The following is an 18,862-nucleotide window of genomic DNA, read 5'->3' on the forward strand; positions in this document are numbered from 1 at the left end:
AAAATGTTTTGTTGGAAATTAATTTAAAGGGGCCTTTGTCTGCATCTGACCATAGTGGATAAATGGGCACTCTGCTATAGCAGTAGTTGGCACACAAATGCTTTGATCCAGAATGCTTTTTGTACCCATTCCTCCTCCATCTTCTCTGAGTTCCGATTTCTCTGAATGATATTGGCAACAGCAGCAGATGATGATACAATTTGATCAGGGGACAGAATTGACTTAGTTGGCCAATATGCATCTTCCACAGAAGAATGAGAGTTGTTGATATTAAGATGAAGATAGTACTCATATGAAGAATGGTAGGATGAGGTGAAGTGCAAAGTAAAAATATCAGATTCATTTTCCTGCTAGAACTGTGAAAATAAACTAAATATCTAGTTGACACACACCTTATGTTTTTATTACAGGCTGTGGGCCTCTTAAGGATTACTGGAAAGGTTAATGTTGCCAGAAGCTAGGAGCACTTGCTTTCAGGTCACACGCTGATCGGCTGCTCACCTGCATTGTGAACACAGGAGGTCAGCCCTCAATACGATACCATTTAGAGAATGCTTTGCAGTTTCTGAATGAATGAAAAGCATTCTCTGATTGGAGCTCTCTGATCATGATCTCTACCTTGTTCAATCAGAGAAAGTTTTGCATTTATTCAGAAAATGCAAAGCATTCTCTGAATAGCGTTCATGATGGGTAGTCAACCTCATGTGTTCACAAGGCATCAGTAGCAGTGTCTAGTTCAGTGATTTCTAGTTTTCAGCGGCATTGGCTAGGTATGTCATATACACTATATTGCCAAAAGTATTGAGATGCCGCCTGCCTTACATGCACATGAACTTTAATGGAATCCCAGTCTTGGTCCGTAGTGATCAATATTGAGTTGTTCCACCCTTTGCAGCTATAACAGCTTCAACTCTTATGGGAAAGCTGTCCACAAGGCTTAGGAGTGTGTCTATGGGAATGTTTTAGCATTCTTTCAGAAGTGCATTTGTGAGGTCAGGCATTGATGTTGGATGAGAAGGCCTGGCTTGCAGTCTCTGCTCTAATTCATTCCAAAGGTGTTCTGCCAGGTTCAGGTCAGTACTCTGTGTAGGTCAGTCAAATTCCTCCATCCCAAACTCATTCATTCATGTATTTATGGACCTTGCTTTGAGCACTGGTGCGCAGTCATGTTGGAACAGGAAGGGGCCATCCTTAAACTGTTCCCAAAAGCTGGGAGCATGAAATTGTCCAAAATATCTTGGTATGCTGAGGTCTTAAGCGTTCCCTTCACTGGAGCTAAGGAGCCAAGCCCAACCCCTGAAAAACAACCCCACACCATAATCCTCCAAACTTGCACTGCATCCGACGCTTTGCATTGCACTTGGTGATGTAAGGCTTGGATGCAGCTGTGTTTGCCATGGAAACACATTCTATGAAGCTCTCTATGCACTGTCATTGTGCTAATCTGAAGGCTACGCAAAGCTTGGAGGTCTTTAGCTACTGAATCTGCAGACAGTTGGTGACTTCTGCGCACTGTGTGCTTCAACATGCGCTGACCTCGCTCTATCATTTGTTGTTCCCATAAGCTTCCACTTTATTATAACACCACTAACAGCTGACAGTAGAATATTTAGTAGCAAGGATATTTCAAGGATAGACTTATTGCACAGGTGGCAACCTATCATAGTACCACGCTTGATTTCACTGAGCTCCTGAGAGCGACCCAATCTTCCACAAATGTTTGTAGAAGCAGTCTGCATGCCTAGGTGCTTGATTTTGTACACCTGTGGCCATGAAGGTGATTTTTAACACCTGAATCCAATGATTTGGAGGGTTGGCCCAATACTTTTGGCAATATAGTGTACATAGTTACATTGGTCCAAGCTAGACCAAAGTAACTACCATATTTTCTGGCGTCTAAAGCGACTGGGTGTATAAGACGACACCCTAATTTTCCAGTTAAAACATAGGTTTTGGGCTATACTCGCCGTATAAGACTACCCCCCTTCCGAGGCAACACCATTTAAAAACATCAGATTTTTTAATTGAAATGGTTATGACTTACCGATACTTAAAATCCTTCAAATTCCTCATATTCATCCTCTGACATAAGTTCATGAATGACATCTTGTGATACATTTGTAAGACAGTCATCATATGGATCAAATTCCAAATCAGATGGTTACCGCTGGATGTGCGGTAATACGGTAGCTTCGGCTACATACAGTATACAGTATATATACAGCCCGCTGGATGTGCAGTAATGTACATACAGTATACCGCGCTGAGCCAAGCTGGCTCAAAACAAATGTCCCTATGAAAGATTAATCTGTCAGCCCGCTGGATGTCTGGTATATACAGTATACTGAGCCAAGCTGTTTTAAAACGTACCGGTACGTCCCTACTGTAATCAGCCCCCTGGAAGCGTGTATGTACGGTATCTGCGGCTACATACAGTATACACTGGGCCAATCACGGCGAGCGATGTATTCTACAAATGAATACAAAGCCTGCTCGGATTGGCTGAGGTTGTGACATCATCAGCCCACCTCTCTGACTCAGCCAATCCGAGCAGGCTTTGTATTCATTAGTAGAATACATCATACGCCGTGATTGGCCCAGTGTATACTGTATATAGTCGCAGCTACAGTACATACACGCATCCAGCGGGCTGATTACAGTAGGGACGTACCGGTACGTTTTGAAACCGCTTGGCTCAGCGCAGTATACTGTATATACCGCACATCCAGCGGGCTGACAGATTAATCTGTCATAGGGACATTTGTTTTGAGCCAGCTTGGCTCAGCACGGTATACTGTATATACAGTATTACCACACATCCAGCCAGCTTGACCCAAACAAACTCAAGGTTCACATTTTATACCCCGCGTATAAGACGACCCCCAATTTTTGGGGTATATTTTTAAGTATAAAAAGTAGTCTTATACGCCAGAAAATACTGTATGTATAAAATGCAGATGCCTATAATTATTCTTTAACCATTAGCCGCCCGGCCAATGGCCGTTTGGCGGCTTCAGATGTGTCTCTCCATTCCGGGTGCACGCCATTTGGCGTGCTCCCGCACATGCGCCGTTTGCGCTAATGCAGAGCGGCGCAGCAGTGCGATCTGTCACCGGACGTGCACCTCGGACACGGCCGATGACAGATCTGAGTACCGGCTCCCGTTGCTGGTACCATGTGACCTGCTGTGACCAATCACAGCAGGTCACATGACAGTTGTATACAGTTGTGACCAAAATTATTCAACCCCCACTGAAATTGAGTGTTTTGGCCAGTTTGACATTGCTTTTGATCATTCAGTCATCTTGCTTACATTTACATTAAAGAGGCACTTGTAGGTCAGACAAATATAACATAACAGTTATAATGAAATAACCACAAATGTCTTTTCTGTGCTCACAGCATTATCAGTTTTATTCAACCCCCAAGTGACATTCAATCTTAGTACTTAGTACAGCATCCTTTTACAGTTATAACAGCTTTTAAACGTGAAGCATAGCTTGACACAAGTGTCTTGCAGCGATCTACGGGTATCTTCGCCCATTCTTCATGGGCAAAGGCCTCCAGTTCAGTCACATTCTTAGGCTTGCGCACTGCAACTGCTTTCTTTAAGTCCCACCAGAGGTTCTCAATCGGATTTAAGTCTGGTGACTGCGATGGCCACTCCAAAATGTTCCAGCCTTTCCTCTGCAACCATGCTCTAGTGGACTTGGAGGTATGCTTGGGATCATTGTCCTGTTGAAAGGTCCAACGTCTCCCAAGCCTCAGGTGTGTGACGGACTGCATCACGTTTCCATCCAATATCTCCTGGTACTGAAGAGAATTCATGGTACCTTGCACACGCTGAAGCTTCCCTGTACCTGCAGAAGCAAAACAGCCCCAAAGCATGATTGACCCTCCACCATGCTTCACAGTAGGCAAGGTGTTCTTTTCATCATAGGCCTTGTTCTTCCTCCTCCAAACATAGCGTTGATCCATGGGCCCAAACAGTTCTAATTTTGTTTCATCAGTCCACAGAACACTATCCCACAACTTTTGTGGTTTGTCCACATGGCTTTTGGCATACTGCAGTCGACTCTTCTTATTCTTTGGAGACAGCAAGGGGGTACGCCTGGGAGTTCTGGCACGGAGGCCTTCATTACGCAGTGTGCGTCTTATTGTCTGGGCTGAAACTTCTGTACCCACATCTGACAAATCTTTTCTCAGTTCCTCAGCAGTCACACGGGGACTTCTCTCCACTCTACGCTTCAGGTAGCGCACAGCAGTCGAAGTCAGCATCTTCTTTCTGCCACGACCAGGTAGCGTTTCAACAGTGCCCTTTGCCTTGAATTTGCGAATGATGCTTCCTAAGGTGTCTCTTGGTATGTTTAACATCTTTGCAATCTTCTTATAGCCATTGCCCTTCCTGTGAAGAGAAATCACCTCTTCTCTTGTCTTCCTGGACCATTCTCTTGCCTTCACCATGTTTGTAACCACACCAGTAAATGTCTAGAAGGAGCTGAGTATCACAGTCATTTTAAAGCTGCCTAATTGGTGCTTATTATGCTTGATTGCTGCTCGGTGACATCCACAGGTGTTTTCAATACCTGATGGAAAGCACCTGTATGAACCTCTGTTCTTCAGAGTGGTAGTCTTTAAGGGGTTGAATAATTGTGGCAATGAAGAAACCACATAAGAACCATTTACTACTGTATTACATAAACAATTGATGTCATTTTAGTTGCATTTGGGTAGTTACAACGTCCTTGTAGGATTTGATTCTGAATACAATTCCAAATGTACACTATAGTCCCTAAACCCCTTTACAGCATTGGGGGTTGAATAATTTTGGTCACAACTGTACATGGATGGCTTTATTCATGATGCCATCCATTGTATACTAGTGCCTAGCTGTGAATGGTCACAGCTAATCACATGCACATGTCATGTGATTAGTTGTGACCAAATCACAGCTAAGCACAAAAAAAAAAAAAAAAAAAAAAAAAGCTGAATGAATCGATGTCATTCAGGTAAATGCTTGCTTATAGCAAAGTAATTCTTTGCTATAAGCAAATTGTGTAAAAAAAAAATACTGATCACTTCCCCAAAGTAGTACAATGTTACTATGGTAACATTGTACTACTTTGGTCATAGTAAAATATGAAAAAAAAATCTTAAAAAAAATTTAAAAAAAATTAATAAAAAATTAAATATAATAAAAAAAAATAAAAAAAAATATATATTTTTTTTTTTTCATACTGTCACCATTCAGTGTCCCTGTTCACCGCCATGCCAGTTATATGATGATGCTGTACTGCACTGATGACAGTATGTAAAAAAAAAAATAGTGAAAATAATTTTTTTAATTTTTTCATTTTCCCGAAAAATTATGACAAAAAAAAACTTTAAAAAACTCGTCATGCCTCTTATGAAGTACGTCGGACTGTCTACTCTGCAAAAAGGGGTCATTTGGGGATATCTGTACTATTCTGACATTCTTGGACCTCAAGAAATTAGATTGGCTGTCAGTACTTCAGGATTGATCAATTTTCAGATCTATACCATAGTTTGTGAACTCTATAACTTTCCTACAAACTAAAAAATACATCCTAATTTGGGTTATTTTCACCAAAGACATGTAGCAGAATACATCTCGGCCTAAATTTATGAAGAACAATTATTTATTTGTAAACTTTTATAACAGAAACAAAGAAAAATGTGTTTTTTTTTCAAAATTTTTGGCCTTTTTTTGTTATTTAGCAAAAAATAAAAACCCCAGCGGTGATTAAATGCCACCAAAAGAAAGCTCTAGTTGTGTGAAGAAAATGATAAAATTTTAGTTTGGGTACAGTGTTGTATGACCGCGCAATTGTCATTCAAAGTGTGAGAGCGCTGAAACGTGAAAAATGGCCTGGGCAGGAAGGTGTAAAATTACCCGATATTGAAACGGTTAAGCAATAAATAGGTTTTTATTGGACACTCATGTCTGAGGTGATCCCAGATCCCACCAATATCTGCTTACTGTTGATAGTATGAGTGGGAGATTGAAAGTCAGATTCAGACTTTGAAGCTTCATACATAGCTAGGGATAAGTCAAAGGTTCAGTCTGAACACAATTTGGATGATATGATTGGTGATGGGGGACTTTTTGTCTTATTTTCTGTTTTTTATTAAAGGACTTTTCAAAAACTGTGTAGGTGACTTTATTTACTTTTCACTGTTTAGTAAATAAATAGGGTTGCTCATTACTCATTCACACACATGGGGAGGGCGGTATCCAGGACCACCCTTATTGTGAATAGATGGGTTCCAGATTCCAGTAAGGCCCCAGTTGGCAGACCTTTACAACCACTGTTAGGTACTTGGCCAGGGGGGTCCCTCGTTTGTTAGCAAAGAGAAGGAAGAAACCAACAATTGTCATTTGCTGGCAATTTTAACTACATTTTTGTCTTTGTATGTTTTGCTGTAGTGGGTTGTATACATCATACAGATGCACCACTTCACACGCATGTTAAGGGCATCCCCCATTTATGCTATTTAACCAGTAGCCTACAGGGCACTTATACCCCCTTCCTGCCCAGGCCAATTTCCAGCTTTCAGCGCTGTCGCACTTTGAATGACAATTGCGCGATCATACAACACTGTATCCATATGAAATTTTTATAATTTTTTTGTGACAGATAGAGATTTATTTTGGTGGTATTTAATCACCTCTGGGTTTTTTATTTTTCTTAAACAAACCAAAAACCACTGAAACGTTTGAAAAAAAAAAAGTTTTTTCTTAGTTTTTGTTATAAGATTTTGTAAATAAGTGATTTTTCTCCTTCACTGCTGTGCACTGATGAGGCTGCACTGATGGGCACTGATAGGCTGCACTTATGGACACTGATAGGTGGCACTGATGGGCACTGATGAGGAGGCACTGGTAGGTGGCACTGATGGGCATTGACAGGCATCACTGATGGGCACTGAAAGGCAGCACTCATATGGCACTGATAGGCGGCACTGAAAGGCAGCACTGACTGGCACTAATATGTGGCACTGACTGGCACTGTTAGGTGGCACTAATAGGCAGCACTGACGGGCACTGATAGGCGGCACTGATGCACACTGATAGGCGGCACTGACTGGCACTGATAGGTGGCACTGACTGGCATTGATAGGTGGCACTGATGGGTAACACTGAAAGGCAGCTCAGATGGGCACTGATATGTGGCATTGATTGCACTGGTAGGCACTGAAATGTGGCATTGATGTGGCACTGATGGGCACTGGCAGGTGGCATGGATGAGCACTGAGAGCTGGCACTGATGGACACTGACAGGTGGCACTGCTGGGGCTACACAGATCATCAGGGCACACTGATCATCAGTGTCATGATGATCAGTGTACATGTCCCCTCTGAGGGATGCCGATTACTGGCTCTCCTCTCGAGCTGTCAGCGTGACAGCTCGGGAGGAGAGAAATGGCGATAACCAGCATATCCCTATTTACATGCGATCAGCTGTGATTGGGCACAGTTTATCACATGACCGAGCCGACATCTTTGGCTCTTTGCGTTGATCTTTACTATATGGCGGGTGGGAGGCAGTTGATTATGTCCATATTTCTGTGCTCAAAGCGCTACATTTTTTTGCATGGAAATATGTATTTTTTTATTGTAGGCCTGTAATTTTTAGGAATAACTCACTGAAATCTGTCTGAACAAAAGTCTAGTAAACATCCCGGGTAGGATAAAACTTGAAACACGAAATCATAAATTATATTTTAATAAATACTCATAAAAATAATATAATAATAATAAATTTAATTCAATAATATAATCAAACCAAAAACACTGAAATTTGAAATATAGCGGCAAGTTCACACATCACTGAGCAAAGTCGCAAAATCGTTTTCAGTGTCTGATGACGGATTTCCCCACGAATCATTATCACTCAATTCTGCAAGTGGTTCTGATTTACTATCGCTGTTCTCTAGCTGGTCTAAAACCGCTTTTGACCTAAAGGGACGCTTTTTGGACACCATGTACATTTCTCAGTTTCCAGGCAGAAAGAACAATAAAAATGCAGGCAGGGCACAGGACAAAGCACTAGGGACAAAATGTATGTGAAATGGTTTGATACGGTAATGTTATACTATGTGATTTTAGTGATTTTAGTAAATGTCACTTTTTGTCATTTTCAAATTTCCCGCCGTTCCGTCCCCGTACGTCCCGGCGCTCGTAGGGGACGGAACCCAGATGACAGATGCCGGCATCCGCCGGATTACATTGCCGGGGACACTGCAGGAGGGACATTGCGGAGCGCAGGACAAGGTAAGTGATCGAGGAGCAGCGCCGCATGGTAAGCCCGAGTGTAGCTCGGGGTTACCGCTTGTGGTACTGAAACTTTACCCCGAGCTACACTCGGGAATACCGTCAGGGAGGTTTTTAATAATGCCCTTAACGCGACATTAAATTCAGTACTCTCTGCCAAACAAAATTTTCAAAACTTTTTTTTCTGATCACACATTCCCTATGGCAGTGCCCAGCTCACATGTCTTTTTTTTTACAATGCCTTACCTATTAGCCTAGAAAATAGCAATTTTTGTTTTTTCTACTTTTGACTCCCTTTGACTTCAATGGGGTCCAGATGCGGTACCTAAACTTTACTCATGTTTTTTTAACCTGTCTCTAATCAATCCAGGTATGTTCAGCTCAATTCTATACATAGCCAAATCTTTCATTCTGACCTGAAATTTGAAAAAAGCTTGTTTGAATGTAATAGAATGCTTCTGTTGGTTTTAAATGCAGTAAAACAAAACCACAAAGCCTGAATTTGCTGATCAAGAGCAAAGAATAAGAACAAACATCAACCATATCCTAAATCTTCTAACATTGCACAATTAAACTCCAATTTCTCCCTGTAGTTGTTCCAGTCACTAACTGGCCCTCAAATTTATTATCTACCTCCTGTTGCTTTCTGATGTTTGAAGTAGTGTGAAAACATACTTACTGTATGTGTGTTTGATAAAACCAGACAGTACCAATGAGAGAAGAGGTCCAACATCGCTAAAGTCAGAAAATTGTGGCTGCTATAACTTGCATGGTTTTATTAGGGATTGCATTGCCAAACTTTTTATCTGTGCAAAAGGCTGGTTAGGCATTGGGATGATGTAAAGGCATGCAAGACTGTATTCCTCACTCCCTCACGCTTCCTTCCCACAGTACAATGGGTCTCACAAAGCCACTTCTCTTTACCAGTCATCTGAGTCAGGCCTCTCTGATGTCATCATGCAGAATACAGAACCAGGGCTCCAGCACTGTATATGAAGATGTCAAGGGGCCACCCACATACCAGGGGTGAAGGACACTGGAGAAGAACATCAGCTGCTGGTGGAGCAGAATAAGGTAAGCATTCCTCTATTCTTCCTTCTGCACTGAAGAGTGAAAGGGTATTTCTTTGAGTGGACATGCCCTTCCCTGGTCATGTGGATGCTTCCAATTGCCTCTTCATTGGTAGAGTCCTCACAGAGTCCTAAATACTCCAGCAGCAGCTTGATGATGTCACAACAAGGGAGAACAACAATGACAGTTGTCAGTAGGCCTTGACTGATGGAGTACTTTAATGAAAGAAAAAAAGTTTAAAAAAAAGGTAACTAATGGGTATTTAAAAAACTTGAAAAGTGGAAGGAAGTAGGGTGGGTGGGTATAAGGTATTAGGGAAGGCAGGGCACATTATCCTAGAGATTGTTTTACCCCCCCCTCCCCCCAACATCACAAATAACAACACTAAACTAAGGTAACCCCTAAATGAGGGTTTACCATAATAAATCTAATTTTGCATACTCATCTTATTTTGATTCAGAAGCATCTTTGCACCAAAAACATATAGGATAATACAGGAAGACAGCATTATGGAATTGTGAAGGAGGCTTTAGGGGATTTAACAAACAGGGGAGATGCCAGGGACCAAAACATATATAGAATAAGAGCAAGTGATGCCACAAAAGGATCAAACACATAGAATAATAAGAAATGGATCAGATGATTGCAAGGATCAGTTAGTTATACAGAGGCAGAAGCAAACAGATAACCATTCTTGAAAGTTGCCAAAGGTTCACACTTGCCAATAATCTGCAAAGTGATCCACAGTGGATTGCTTTTCAGAGTGTGACTAAGCACTCTACCGTCTCTATAGGCAGCGCTTCCTGTTAACTCAGTATGTTACCTTAAATTAGCTGCAGTGTTTGAACAACCTTCTCTGGCTGTATTTTAAACTTAGGTGGGTGGTGATAAAATAGTAGCTCAGCCATCTGTTTTTACTACATCCCCACACAGTGTAACATGTGAAAGAGGCCAAACAGAGAACACACAGGCGCAGAAACACGGCCTGGACTGAAAGAAAAAAATGTTGCACAGATCTAGATTAACATTCAATGTGCCAACAATGGTAGGACTGATAGCCTAGGGTACTGCTGAAATAGGCAAGAATAAGGCAGAGCAATACAAAGAAACAGAATGACAGATAGAGAGGCAGATGCAACAGAAAAAAACAAGGAAAGGTGTAGAAGGAAAGGATGGGAGGACAAGCAGAAAAAACACACAACATGCCAAAGAAAGCAATATTAAACCCAGATATAATCATAGAAATCTGTATGGACCCTTACAGTATTGATATATTGTATAGTCTGGCAAACATGAGACAGGATCTTATCTGATATTACATTTAAACCATTGTACAAGTAGTCAGATACTTTATTGTGATAACCTGTAGGTTTTAATTATGAATCTATGGTAATGCAAGTTTAAGGAGAATCAGAGAATTAATTTAACTGTGAGAACATCCAATTACCCACAGTAAACCAGGTGAAATCTCTATGAATAGTAAATGTAGATTGGATGGAGTGATATGAAATTTACCGTCTCTCTTGTGCACGGTGTGTGAGATGTAAATCCATTGGTTGAGCGGAAATAACACAGGCACCTAAAGTCAACAAGAAGATAATATTAGCAAGCAAAGATGTGGATTGCTTGAGATCTCCCTATGCAGTGTATTTCTGTGCTGTGAAAGGCAGAAAAAGGCCCATAATGTAAAGGATGCACATCAATACCTGCAGAAAGCATTGGCTCATAATGACAATTTTCCATTACCATAATAATGTATAAAAAGTGGACCTAATTTTAGTCATCAGATTGTGTTTCAAACTATTGATTTTATGTTTTATTTCTGCAATACCATAAATGAGCTTATTTAAAAAGTAATTCCCCTACTTAGTTGAGTTTTCAACAACAAATTCCACATTCACAAATTATCATTTATATCTATATAACTGTGCACTTTGTTATTATACTTTGGATTGCTCCCATGATCAGATCCTTTACTAAATCCTTTACAATTCCCACAGACATACCTGTTCCATATATAGTATATTAACCAACCTTATTCAATCAGCACAGTCTATCACGTGGCAAAAATTATATATAAAAATTGAAATAGTATGAAAACAATATAAAACAAACCCACCCCTTGTTGCTAGCTGAACACAGATAAAGTGAATCTCACCTCACTTAATAGATATTCCTCATTAAAAAGTGCAGCACAACTCCCTATATTCACCCTCCTTCCTAAATAATGCTTATACCACTACTAATAATGAATAGTGATTAACAATCATAATCATAAATGTCCTGTCCACACAATACACCTATTAGTGTTAATAAGTGACACTGTGAGTATCCTCTTCTTTTCATTGTTCTGTGCACCACCAACACATCAGGTGAAAGACCTGCTCATCTCCAAATTAAGTCATTAGCGCTCATCTGGATATTAACAGCCTCTTCCAATTCAGATTCAAGTCTTCCTCCTAACTCCTCCCACCCTGCTTTTGCTCAAACATCCAGAAGGGATTGTCTCCTGAAACAAAAAGGCCAACACATAGTGCTCTCCGTAGAACACCGCTAGCAAGATGGTGGCGGCATGACTTCCCAGGCTCAGCTCCTCTCTCCTAGACACATTGTGCCCCCTCTCAAGGCTTCCTCAGTAGTAGTATACCACTATTAGAAGTGGTATAAACATTATTTAGGAAGGGGGGTGAATACAGGTAGTTGCGCTGCACTTTTTTATGAGGAATATACACTATATTGCCAAAAGTATTGGGACGCCTGCCTTTACATGCACATAAACTTTAATGGCACCCCGGTCTTCGTTTGTAGGGTTCAATATTGAGTTGGCCCACCCTTTGCAGCTATAACAGCTTCAACTTTTTTGGAAACGCTGTCCATAAGGTTTAGGAGTGTGTCTATGAGAATATTTGACCATTCTTCTAGAAGCGCATTTGTGAGATCAGGCACTGATATTGAATGAGAAGGCCTGGCTTGCAGTCTCTCCTCTAATTCATCCCAAAGGTATTCTATGGGGTTGAGGTCAGAACTCTGTGCAGGCCAGTCAGGTTCCTCCACCCCAAACTCGCTCATCCATGTCTTTATGGACCTTGCTTTGTGCACTGGTGCTCAGTCATGTTGGAACAGGAAGAGGCCACCCCCAAACTGTTCCCACAAAGTTGGGAACATGAAATTGTCCAAAATGTCTTGCTATGCTGATGCCTTAAGAGTTCTCCTCACTGCAACTAATCCCCTCTCCACCAAACTTTACACTTGACACAATGCAGTCAGGCAAGTACCGTTCTCCCAGACAGCTCCCAGACATGTCCATCGGATTGCCAGACAGAGAAGCATGATTCATCACTCTAGAGGACATGCCTCCACTGCTCTAGAGTCCAGTGGCAGCGTGCTTTACACCACTGCATCCAACGCTTTGCATTCCACTTAGTGATGCAGCTCCTCTGTGATGCAAACCCATTCCCATAAAGCTCTCTACACATTGTTGTTGTGCTAATCTGAAAGCCACATGAAGTTTGGAGGTCTTTAGCTATTGACTCTACAGACAGGTGGTGACTTATGCGCACTGTGTGCTTCAGCATGTGCTGATCCAGCTCCAGGGGCATACAGGGAGAGGAGTGCAGAGTGTGTGGTGGTGGGTAGTAATGTGTAGGATGTTGTCAGTAGGGCAGTGGATGGTGCCAGCAGTTCCTTATTATTATTATTATTATTATTTTTACAATTGTATTATTTTTTTATTTATATTGTTTATTTTTACTATCTTTTACAATTTATTTGTTTTATTTTTTCAAAATGATTTGGGAGGGCCAGTGGACAGTGACAGTAGGGAGAGAACAGGGAGCACTAGTATATGTTGGGCTGTCATTAGATTGGGATGAATAAACAGAACCTGTACCCCCTTATATCATGCGATGCTATCACAGCCCCCCTTACATCAGATGTTCCCACATGGGACCAACTACTACCATAGGCTGATGACACAAAAAGGGGAGGGAGGAAAAAAGGTAGGGATGGGATCAAGGAAGGAAAGAAAAAAGAAAAAGAAGAAAAGGAAGGAAAGAAGAAAAGGGAGATCTGGAGGGAGGGAATGAATGGAGTAAGGAAGAAGAGAGGAAGGAAGGAAGGTAGGGGAGGAAGTGTATGGAGAAAGGAAGGAAAGAAGGAAAGAGAGGGAATGGATGGAGGAAGGAAGGAAGAAAGAAAGAAAGGAAAGAAGGAAAGAGAGGAAATGGATGGATGGAGGAAGGAAGGAAAGGGAAGGAGGGGAGGGAATGGATAGAGGAAGGAAGGAAGACAAGGGAGGAAGGAAGGAAGGAAGGAAGGAAGACAAGGAAGGAAGGAAGGAAGGAAGGAAGGAAGACAAGGGAGGAAGGAAGGAAGGAAGGAAAGAAGGAAGGAAGGAAGACAAGGAAGGAAGGAAGGAAGGAAGGAAGACAAGGAAGGAAGGAAGGAAGGAAGGAAGGAAGACAAGGGAGGAAGGAAGGAAGGAAGGAAGGATGGTTTCTGGCTTACTGGCACATTCAGAAGCATCACACAGCTGAGGCTGCTCTAGACACAATTTCCTGCCCACACTTCTCCTTTTCAGAAGCTGCCTGGACTGGAGTGTGGGTGGGGACAGGAGGAGGCAGAGCATTTTCTGGCTCTATCCTCTGCCATTGTTGTGGAGGATGAAGGGAGGGACTTGGCACTCTGTCAGAAGATGAGGCATCACAGACCTGTGGGGTGGGGGCTTGAGCCGCAAACAGAGGGTCCTGGAAGGGAAATCCAATGCACAGTCAGGGATGATCAGTGCAGCAGTGGACACAGTTACAAGCAGTGATCTCTTTGTATGGCTTTAAATGAAACAGTTAGAAGCCGCTTCTCCTCCTCCCCCTCCCACAGCTTCCATCTGCTTCCTTGAAAGCCATACAAGGAGATCACTACTTGTAACTGTGTCCACCACTGCACCGATCATCCACGACCAGGAGCGGACTGACCATTTGGAAACTCGGGCACTGCCCAAGGGCCCGGGGTCAGTAGGAGGCCCCATGAGATGTCCCTGGTACCTTTTTCATAGGCTTTTTTGAGTTTGGGCAAGGGCACAGGGGCCCCATGATCCCCTATTGCCCGGGGGCCCCATGAGTTGTCAGTCCACCCCTGTCCACGACTTTGCTCCTGATACATATCATCCATGGGTGCAGGGTGTTCACAGCACAGTGGGCCTCCCCAACCCTTGTGGCCCATGTGTAGTGAACACCCTGCACCCCTGAATGATATGCCACTGCCCTGCTCTGTCATTTTATGAGGCCAACCACTTCATGGCTTAATTACTATTGTTACCAGTTGCTTCAACTTTCTTATAATACTAACAATTGACCATGGAACATTTAGTAGCAAGGAAATTTCACGGATGGACACCTGTGGCCGTAGAGGTGATTGGAACACCTAAATCCAATGATTTGGAGGGGTGTCCCAAAACTTTTGGCAATATAGTGTATTTCTTAACCAGGTCTGTAGAACAAGCATCGTTACTTATTCACCTTGCTCTCTCTTTAAAGGATAAGTTCACCTTTCATAACATGTTACATGTTGCAGCCATATTCAGGGTGGAACATGTAACATTTTACGAAAGGACCGCCCCCCCCCCCCTCAATCTCCCAATCCCCCATTGTGACAGCTAGCGAGGAACCATCTTTCTCCACTAGCTGTCGCAGTTTTTTTTTTAACCGTACGGGGCTCCACCCATCCATCTGCATCACTCATTCGTAGTATTCTATGAATGTGAAACTACAAGTCCCAACAGTCTACAAGCTGTTGGCTTGTAGTTCTCAGTGAACTACCACGGTGCTGATGAGAGCTGTGTAGTTTATTGATTATTCCTGTCAGTGTATATCTGCTTGCCCATTCGAGGTACGAGCACACAGATATACTGACAGGTCTGCAGGAGTCCTGCATGGCATCATATATCTGCTGATTGCTGGTGCAATGCTTTCCAGGCTCCCAAAACAAAAAATAGTAAATGTACATTTTGTTATTGGCAAAATAATGTGCATTTAATATTTTTTGTTAAAAGGTGAACTTATCCTTTATCTATGTAAAATGTATCTAGATGGATAATTTCCAGAATAAAGAATAAAATAGAGGACAATCACTATAATACAAGTGTTAGAACATTTTTTCAAAAATGCTGCTCACTTTTATACAGTATGGTGCTGTAGTGTTTATTCTTCAGGCAACTCATACTCATGGCTTTTTTTCTCAGAGAATAGGTGCAGAAACTCCCTCCTTCCGAGTCACCCCTTGTATTCGCCCCCTGCCCAGCTATGAACACCATCCTTTGGTTCTACCATCTACCCATCTACCAGTACCACCCCTTTTAGTGAATATGTAAGAGGTGTAGAAAGTAGGCAGCCCCATAAAATTAAAATCCAAAACCTAATACCTAATATAACAGTAATCTATCTTTGTCAATAGAAGATACTAGTGATTGCAGTTTTATTGTATCACCACAAGATGGTAGAACTACATCCTGTTTATAATCGAAGGACACAGAAGGGGGGAACTGAAAGTCTAACACTTTGTTTCCGGCAGGACGAACAACGAACAACGAACATCTGATCACATGCCATTAAGAGTTTTCTGTGTTTATTACAGCCATTCCTAATAAAGCACTTCTGGCTTCACCCGACCCATCCTTCGCACAGTGGAATTTTTAACCGTATGTGCAACAAATACAGAGCCAAGTATCATGTTGTGGTGTTAAGTAATTTGTTTAAAATTTGCTGAAGATAACATACAAATTTGTCAAATAGATAACAGCCAGCATCAATGGACCCTCCAGCACACCCAAGCATTACATGTATTCAGTGCTGGAGGTGCCAGAACTGCATTCCCTGAGGTTCCTGCTGAATAAAAAGCCCTGGTTATCTTCCAGTTAGCATATACACACAAACAAATTGGTATGTAGGCAGTTGTGGGCTACAGTATTTCTTCCAACTTGAAGATGGCATTGTGCCATTTCTTCAGGCTGGAAGGAACCCATTGAATAATAATTGTCTGCTGCTATGTGCTCCAGGCAGCCATCTTGCAAAGGACATCAATCTTATTGGATACTGATGTCTTGCAAGATTACGGCAGCCATCTTGATGGATGAATTCATAAATAGTTGAAATCTGCATCATTTGGGGTGCTTACAGTGCAGGAGTATGATAGGGACAATGTCATTGCTGGACAGGGAGAGAATAGAAGCAGCATCAGGGAGAGGTACTGAACGAGGAGAGAAAGGATAGGTTTTCCCTACAGGGTGTCTCCTCTGCCAGCTTCCTAGGACAGTCTTCAACTGGCAACCAGATTTCTGCAGGGGCTTTTGGGGATCACAGTTATACCACCACCCCTCCAAGAGAAGGGCTCCCCTGGCATCCTGTAATCTATAAGCATGTATCATAACATAACTTAGCCTACAGGGGGTATGATTTAAACATTTGAATGTACTTTCTATGCTTGCACTTCCTCTTTGTCTTGATCATTGCCACAAGTACTTCCTGGAAAGTTAAGAAATTATATTTCCCTGCTTCTCAGCCTGAGTGACTAATTTCCAGGCCCAAACTTACTATGTGGGGTAGAGAACAACATATTAAGCCATGTTAGGGTTTTACCTTCCAGAAGGTTGAAATTTGCACAATGTTCACCAGACATGCAACAGTCGCATTCAACCCATACGTAAGTACAAATGACTTAAGCCGAGAATATACTGGGTGTAGATTTGGATAGTGTTCAAACTATTTTTACCCATTTGCAACACTAAAATGTTTTAGTTTTTCTTTTTTACCATTTATCCTTTTTTAACCAGCCCAGTATGCAAGACAGGTGGAATTGTGACCTATACCATTTTGAATTCATACTACTTGTCCTTCAGAATAAAGGGTCTTCTTTAAAGTGACACTAAGCTCTGGTTTAACAAAACAATGATATTTAAGTATGTATTATTAACTCAAAATGTACATCCTATTGCTCTCCTCTCCAAATTCCTATTTTTGCTGCTCTGAGAGGGTGGATATGTTTGTTCTCCATGATCCCACTCCATGTAGGAATGTAGCCACCCTCTCTTGCTTGCTTCTGCGATGGACTGGGGATAATGGACTTTAAGATTTGTAGTGTGCATAGAGTAGTGCACATCATTGCAGCTGGCATGCCCTGCTTACCTCTTTTCAATGCTTTAATTGGTTTTCAAACACTTAGAAAAAAACAAAGCATTAACAAATTAACACAAGAATTATGGGTCCTTAAAGTTTAGCAAAGTACACACAACGCACCCAAAGTGGATGAAGTAACAGAGTTCACGTTACAGTGTTAATGTTTACAAACTGGTATAGGAATTTTTTTCAAAGCGAACCTAAACTTAGTGGTGTTCACAACCAACCTAAATAACAAAGAATGTATTCTATAACTTGGGGTGGTCATGAGTGATTAACTTGGCCCCTGCCTGTTTCAAACAAGTAGGAGTGAGGATTAAAGGAGAGGTTCAGGAGTTCAGGGGAATGTTACACGGAGGCAAAACACAGTAAGAAACGATTTTGTTAAAAATAGATTACATGGTCATTAATTAGTGGATATGCATGGGTTATTTTTAGAGAACAAGGACATTGTTTAGTGTTATTTTAGGGGTGATCCCCACTCTGAAAGCACCTGTTCCCCAGTGCCAAGGAAAGGGTATACAAAAGGGAGGGCTTATAGATGGCTTATTTTTCATCTACCTACCCCTATGGAACACCTAATTAATTGATTGTGAAATACTAGAAAAAAAACACACACACAATTTCTACTTCTCCTATATTCACCCACCAAACACCACTGCTCACTAGAAATTGGACAGTCATTTTCAAAAACTTGTTCTGACACATTTTAAAGGAAGCATGTCATGAGATACATACATAGATCTCCATTGTTAAACAAATTCACAATAACAAAATAGTATTAAACCAACTGCAATTTTTAATGTACTGGTTAATGTCAAGCAGTGCAATATAATCTAGTACATTGTTTACTTATCTCTATGCTCAAGCACACCCGGCCTATAGTCAAATGACATTCACCCAGAACGCACCTCATGTGGGTCTCATGAGCAGCACCGTGCCGTGATCTGTCACTCACTGTGACACAGCAGATGACAGATCAATTTACCAGCCCACTGCAGGTACCATGTGATAACTGTGAGCAATCACAGCAGAGTGCATTCATTCATGCCATTCATTGTGTTCTATTGTGTTGATCTTTGTGACTGGTCACAGTGATCACATAGTATAGACAAGGCCAATCACAGCTCATCTGTACTATGTGATTAGCTGTGGCCAATCACAGCTAATCATAATAGTACACACTGAATTAATAGATTTAATTCTGAAAAAAAAATGGTTGGTTTATAATAGTGAGTACCACTGTTATAAGCAATCAAAGTGTGTAAAAAAAATCCAGATCACCTCCCCAGAGTAGTACAGTACTACTATGGTAAGACTGTATTGCTCT

This window comes from Staurois parvus, unplaced genomic scaffold (assembly GCF_062004578.1).
Source record: "Staurois parvus isolate SC_StPar_1 unplaced genomic scaffold, SC_StPar_1.0 ptg000402l, whole genome shotgun sequence".
Classification (NCBI taxonomy): Eukaryota; Metazoa; Chordata; class Amphibia; order Anura; family Ranidae; genus Staurois; species Staurois parvus.